The sequence below is a fragment of the Heterocephalus glaber genome, unplaced genomic scaffold (assembly GCF_053883595.1).
Source record: "Heterocephalus glaber isolate CG9 unplaced genomic scaffold, H.glaber_assembly_v1.0 deba00001608, whole genome shotgun sequence".
In the NCBI taxonomy this organism is placed as follows: Eukaryota; Metazoa; Chordata; class Mammalia; order Rodentia; family Bathyergidae; genus Heterocephalus; species Heterocephalus glaber.
In genome coordinates, this window is record NW_028258379.1 from 28,561,676 (window position 1) to 28,569,070 (window position 7,395).

General features: G+C 41.8%; 1 protein-coding gene across 15 annotated transcripts in view; it reads right to left on the bottom strand.

The window, feature by feature from the left end:
* Foxn3 (forkhead box N3) overlaps positions 1–7,395 on the bottom strand; it is a 406,647-nt gene that overhangs the window by 153,502 nt on the left and 245,750 nt on the right. The gene's annotated exons all lie outside the window — the stretch shown is intronic.

The window sequence follows — 7,395 nt, forward strand, 5'->3', positions numbered from 1 at the left end:
ACTGAATGACGGGGCAAAGAGATGCTACAGCTAGGCTAGCCTGAGAAGGAAGGGGACATTTTGCTTTGTGGATGATGGAATTTTCTCTGGAAACCAGAAAGAATTCTGTGATCCCATCAACTGACACCACACACCTCATGGCATGAGATGGGGACTACATATGACTCTGGCCACATCAAGGCCAGCCATTTAATAAGATGACAGACAGGAGGTACCATCTCCATTTGGATAAGGGAAAGAGAGATTCAAAGAGAGGAATTAAATAACTTGCCCACATCATGCAGATAAATGACTGGCACAAGCAGAAAAGGACAGGTAATACTCACTGCTACTGCTTCACCTCTACCCACTTGCCTGTTCCTGCTTTGCTTATGATTACAAACAGCCCACCACTCACCATCCAGGAAAAGGAGCAACATAGAACAAGAGGATACAGACCTCTCCAAGATGCAATGCTCCAGTAGACAGATCCCAGCAGAAATCATGTTGCCTAAGACATGTCTAAACATCCACCCTGGAGCAAGCCTACATAGGGGTAATGGATTCATCCTGACAGCAATGCAAGGCATTAGCTTGTCCCTGTTTATGACACTTTATATGTCCTTTAAAGATCTGAGCTGTGTACTAATAAAGCAGGAATAAAACAAATAAAAAACCCAAGTCTTTTTTCCATTATTGCTTCTAGTATAACAACCAACAAAGTCCTCAACACATGTAACTCAGAAGACAGCAGAAGGAATGTGTGGTTTGCCAGTGGTCCTCAGCCAGGAGGACGTTGTTTCCCAGAAAACATTTGACACTGTGTGCAGACATTTTGATCATTACAACTTGGAAGGTACAACCGGTATCTGGTAAGTGGAGCCAGGAGATGTTTCCAAATGTCCTACAACATACAGGACAGTCCTCCACAACAAAGAATTCTCTGGCTCCAAATGTCAGCAGTACCAAGGAAAACCCTAAAAACTCATAAGGTTATGCTAAGAACGTCAAGGTCAATAGCATGAAGTGTTGACCCAATTCAGGAAGATTCTACCTGGAATCCTGCTTCCCTGGTACATGGGGCAAATTCAGAGTATTAACTCTGAATTATCTATTTCTGAAGCACTTCCTTAGCTGCCAGGAAACCCAGTTAAATATTTTCACTGGTTGGATTAGAAACCTATTTCTTTTCTTTTCTTTGGTACTGGGGATTGAACTCGGGACCTTGCATTTGTGAGGCAGGTGGCAGAACCACTCAGCTAAATCCCCAGCCCATGAAGCCTATTTCTTTTATTGTGGGTGCCAACTTAGAGCCCCCAGGGACACTGACAGGGGTGGCTGAAGCTGAGACTTGTGTGTCAATACTAGTGGTGGAGCCAAAAACCCAAGGGTGACTGCCTGGGAGTGAGAACTCTCCAGAGTCCTCAGACGAAACCAATGGGTGATTCCCATCTGCTGCAACTTGTATAGGCAGAAACTGCCTTGCATCGGAGTCAACTCCAAGGAAGAAACACACATCCAAGTCCCTAGCCAGCCAGCCCTGCCCTCATTTCCGGCTCCACCTAATTCTTCTGGTTCTCATAAACACGTGAAGCCAAGAATGGAGAATGGGGACAAGCACGAATCACCGCAACCGACTTGGGGGTCTGCAGTATGTCACTTTGCTGCTATCTGCAGAGACCCTGAAGGTCTCTGAAGAAAGAGGACGAGAAAAGAGAGAAAAGGCTACTTGTCTACAGGTTAGGGATTAAAAACCGGCTGAGGAAAGGGATAAAATCGAGAGAAAAACAATGAAATATGTTTTGCTTGGCCTTCCAAAAGCAAATTGTTTATTTACCCAAATGCTGCCCTTGGAAATCAGAGCTGTTAACATTCGAAAGGTCATTTGCTAAGCTTGACACACTGCTATAAAACACATCACCTGTGGAAAAGCTAGCAGTGATCACCTGTGCGGGATTCTGCAATCGAGACCAGACTTGGCCGCACCACTCCAGGGATGCCTGGAGCCAGGGGCCTGTCTGGTCTGCCTCCAAATCCTCATACCTGCCCCTATGCAGACTAAGAACTGAAGGACCGAATGGAAGTTAGACTGTAAAGCCAGGTCTGTCCAAAAGAAATGTTGTGTTGCTTCTTCTTCCGTGTCTGGATTCTTCTTGGAGTGCGTGATCAAACTGAACATAAAACTGCCATGTTAATTATTTTTTTAAATGCACAGTGCAGAGTCATTTAGTTCCATCCTATGGCTGTGCAATGATAACCACTATTTCCAGAACTATTTCATCATTCCGAACAGAAACTCCATATCCATTAATACTAAGTCCTCAGTCCCATGTACTGCCAGCCCCTAGTAACCTCTAATTTACCTTCTGACTCTATGAACTTGCCTGTTCTAGGAACTTCACATAAGTGGAATCATACAATCATTGTCCTTTTGTGACTGGCTTATTTTACTTGGCATAATGTCCTCAAGGTTCATCCATTTGGTAGCACACATCAGAACTTCAATCCTTTTTAAGGCTGAATAATATTCCTTTGTTCACATTTTGTTGATCCATTCGTCTGTGGGTGGCCACTTGGGTTTCACCAAGGATTATTCTGTAACCGGGTGATTTGTGTATTTAACAGGGTACTGAGGGGTAGGGAAAGGAAGATGTAGAAGAGACTCAGATTCTGTCATTAATACCCCACATGATCCTACGCCCCACACAAGTCTGTTTTCACTTGTAAAGAGGAAGTGAATTAGACCAGTGTTCTCAAAAAAAAATTTAGCCATCATGTATAGTAAGAAATGGATGTTTCGTTATGACCAACTTCATACAAGCTCACATCCGTAACTGAAACTTAAGTTTCACAAAACACCACTTGCTCTCCTATTTGCTGCCACTGGTATTTTCTGTTCTACTCTGTTATTTTTCATTTTTAAAGAAAGGATGATTTCAAGTCTTAAACTGACTTCACCATCCGTTAGTGAGTGGCAAGCCACACTTTAAGACACTGTTATTTTAGATTACCTTTTCTCAATTTGATGTCCCTTGGAGTAGGTGGTGAGTGTGCCACACATTTTAAAAATTCTATTTAATAAAGAGTAGGAGCTGGGGATTTAGCTCAGTGGTTCCGCTGCCTGCCTTGAAAGCGCAAGGTCCCGAATTCGATCCCCGGTACCAAAAAAAAAGAAGAGAAAAAAGTAGGAAACACTTGCATTAGCTTACTACAAGAAAGAAGTTATAAACAGTTGCATTCCTAAAACTCACTGACATGGAAAACCGTGCTCACCAAAAAGTGAAGTCTGCACCAGGCGTGGCAGCGCATGCCCTTGCAATCTCAGCACTCTGGGAGGCTGAGGCAAGAAGATCACTTATTCAAGCGGAGCTGGGCAACTGAATGAGACCCTACCTCAAAATGAAAAATAAAAAAGGTCTGGGGATGTAGCTCAGTGTGAAGGCCCTGGGCTCAATCTCCAGTACCACAAGGGAAAAAAAAACAATTAACAAGCGCTGACAAGGATATAAAGAAAAGGGAATCCACATATATTGTTAGTGGGAATGTAAATTAGGGCAGCCATTATGGAAGTCCCTTTAAAACTTTAAAACAGAAAAGCCATACATGCCTAGAAATATCTGCACACTGGTGGTCAGTGCAGCGGTGAAAATATAATACTCACAGTAGCCAAGATCTGGAAACAACCCAAGTATGCATCACAGGTGAATGGATATAAAAAATGTTGAGTTTACACAAAAGATACTATTCACCCTTTAAAGAGGAAGGAAATACTGTCATTTGCAACAACATGGATGAACTTGGAGAACATATGCTAAATGAAATTAGCTAGGTACAGAGACAAATTCTGCATGGTATCCTAACATTCAGGGGGCTGAGGCAGGAGGGTTGCTGCAAGTTCAAGGCCAACCTGGGCTACACAGTGAGTTCAAGGCCAGCCTAAACTACATAGCAAGACCCTGTCTCAAAAAAAAAAAAAGAGAGAAAGAAACAACTGCATGGCATCATTTATATTTGGAATCTAATAGCACTGAACTCAGAAAAAAAGAGTAGAATAGTGGTTACTGGGGGCTGAAGGATAATGGAAGAAATTGGTCAAAGGTATAAACTTGTAGTTTCAGATGAGTAAGTTTTAGAGATATAACATACAGCATGGTAATTGTAGCTAAAAATAATGTATTCATTGAAATTCTCTAATAAAGAAGTTCTTGAGTGTTCTTGCCACATAGCCTAGGCATAAATTTACATGCATGCACAAAAAAGTGACAATGTAAGATAATGGATATGTTAATTAGCTTGACTGTGGTTAATTATTTCACAGTGTATACATGTATCAAGATGTCATGTCGGACACCTTAAGTATATACAATTTTATTATACTTCAATAAAGCTGGAGAGGTGAGAAGGTAAACAAATTTATTTCCAAGACTAACTGCAAATCAGTCCAATGTTCTAGCACATTAATTTCAGTTGACTCTCACCTGTTCAGATTACTGAAAACTTTCTCGTGTGTTGTGTTTGGCCATCCAAGTGACTGATTCAGCTTAACACATACAAAACCAAAATGGCCCGCAGAGGTCATCATTTCCTGCAGTCTAAGTTTTGCTCTAACAAATACACAATTCAACAGTACTATTGATAGTTACTTAAAGGTTAATTTTTATACATCTGGATCAACCAAAATCATCCAGGTAGCTTTAGAAGGATCTACATTGCTTATTCCTTAACAAGGTAAAATTAATTGTCTTTAACCCATTTTTTTTTTTACTTCAATGCCAAATGAAGGATGCTAATTACATTAATTCACTTTTGTTTCACAAATGTTTACTGAGTCTGTACAACACTGGAGATTCAGCTCAATGTTAGGAGGCGTTTTGTTTTGTTTAAAGAATGCTACCAAAATACATCTATTTAACCACAAGGATTTAAAAGAAAACAAACTTAAAACATGGTTTAGTCTTTCCTACTGTCCCTCCAGACATATTTTAATTACATATATGATTAGGTGGCTGAAGTATGAACATTTATTCCCAAGGATAACTGAGTATTTAAGAGGAAAAAAGAAAATAAAACTCTAATTCTAACAGTGGAAGTCATGGACAAAGAAGCTCATTTATACCGCTAACTTTGACTTTCTTTTTCCTTATGAGAACAGCCAGCACAAATAATCCCCAAATCATAAAACTCAAATCACCAGTTTGAGAAAATTCTGAGTGATTCTCCCTGATGTCACATTTATTTTTCTGTTTTGTCTAAAATAGAGGCGATCCTTTTACATACACACACAAACACACACAAACACACACACACACACACACACACACAACTGATCCTTAGTCATTCTCTTCCCTGTTTTACCTCCTTAGTGGTTCCTTCACCCACCCACCCCATCACCTCCCAAGACTCTCTCTCTAGTTGTATTCATCCCATTGTCTCCATCCCCACCTTTAGATCTTCTTCTCCAATGGCTGAATCTCTTGCTCCCCCTCTTCTACCCTCTTGAAGCTACAAAACCTAAATTGCCTTTGGCAAAAGTGTCAGCCCATTCCTCCTTCCAAAAGTTCACCTCAACTCTTAGATACTGGAGAATAGATCCATAAGAGGCAGTAAACACAAGGTGACAAATTAGTGTGGAAGCGCTCAAGTCCTGGGGGGAGAGCAACAAGGAAGCTGGCCCAGGCCCCTGCTCAGCCACTGGCAAGCAAGTGCCTACCTCACTTGGTCCAAATTCTCTCAAATAAGAAATGACAATAAAATCTATCTCATCAGATTTCTGGAAGAATTAGGAGAGATGTATCTATGGTATTTGTATACCAAGCATAATACCTGGTAGGTGTTCGATAAATGCTTATCTGCCTTCCACCCCAAAACCAGAATGGTTTAAGGTCCAAAGCAGGGAGGATGAAATAAATTTAAAACTCGTAACAATCCTACCGTGCTAAAGAGCTTACTTTCCTAGTTCATTTCTTAGAAGTCTAGAATATCGGGTAGAAATAAGATTTTTGTCTTACTCAACATCAAAGAGTTGCAATAGAGAAATTCAGTTGGTTTTCCTATAACTTTGGCTTCACCAACCTTGATGACAGAACACGCCACATCTGACAGATGAGGGCAAGAGGGGGCAGTGTCGGAAAGCAGGAACTTCAAAGGGCCTTAATAAGAATAAAATTCCATCAGCGTTTCCATATGTCCAATTCTTCCCTTCTCAGGAACACTCCATTAACGAGCTGGGGGCTGCTCAAGCCAGGGGTCCTTCAGGTAGCTAGGATAGGACATGTGGCCAGAACACCTGCAGCAAAAAAATCCTTGGCACCACGCAGGTGCCTTCTGAACACAAGAGTTGAAAATACAAAGACTGGAAATCTTCCTCTGTTAGCAGGTAGGAAAGGATAACATTTGGGGGACTTTCTTCCAAAGGGATGAAAGTACAACAGCGAGATTCCCTGGGAGAGAAAAGTAAGACTGGGAGCAGGGAGGAGCTGCCTTTGTTCTCATCAAAGAAGCAAAGAATGTAGGGGAAGAAAACTAATGAATTACTGCCAAAAGATTTAAGCACGGATTATGTATCTGGTAGGGAGTGCACACAATTGACTGTTTGGCCAGCCTGCAGTGAAAACTTTTCCCATTCTGATCAGGGGAAGGGAGCTCCAGCCCTTACCTTTCAAGTGCCTGTTCCACAGTCACAGACAGAGCAGAGGGAGGCTTCTTTTCAAGGGAATAAAGGAGACAAAGCTGGAGCCACTCCTGGCCTGCATCAACCCAAGCACATTTGCATTTTCTATGGCAGCTGCAAAATGTTTAGTCCTCTGATAATATTTAATGCATGGAGTCAACAGCCTGGAATTTATAACCTTTCCAGCCCAGGGCAGCCTGATGGGTCTCTTAGGCTTCAAGAATGACCTGGTTCAAACAGTCAGGCTTCCTGCACCCCTGGGGATGCACCAGAGCCTTGGCAGACAGATGGAGATGGAGAAGGAGGCCAGAAACACCAACCTTGCCAAATGGCTAAATGATCTTCAGTGGAAAGCGACAAAGGGCTGCACTTCTCCCTCCCCTCTAAGCACCCTCAGAGCTGTTGCTGGAAGGAGAGGGATCACTAGTTTCTCCTGGAATTCCTCAGCAAGTGGAAGAAAATATTCAGCACTGTTCTTATAAACTGTGCCAGGTGTTCTCAGAGAGATCATTCCTAAATGTCCCCTAAAGAAGGCCTGTATGGAAAATTCTGCTTAAAATCCAGGGAAAGAGACAGGGGGAGCTTACAAAGGGGCCAGGTTCTGTGTAGGGAATGCATAGTATAAAGTATAAAAAGATACTTTACAAGGTCAAATCATATATACAAGGCCCAAGCTCATACGCAGCATAGGCAAATATAAGACTACTCAATTATCAAGGGTCTGGTGATGATAAGGAAAGAGAAAT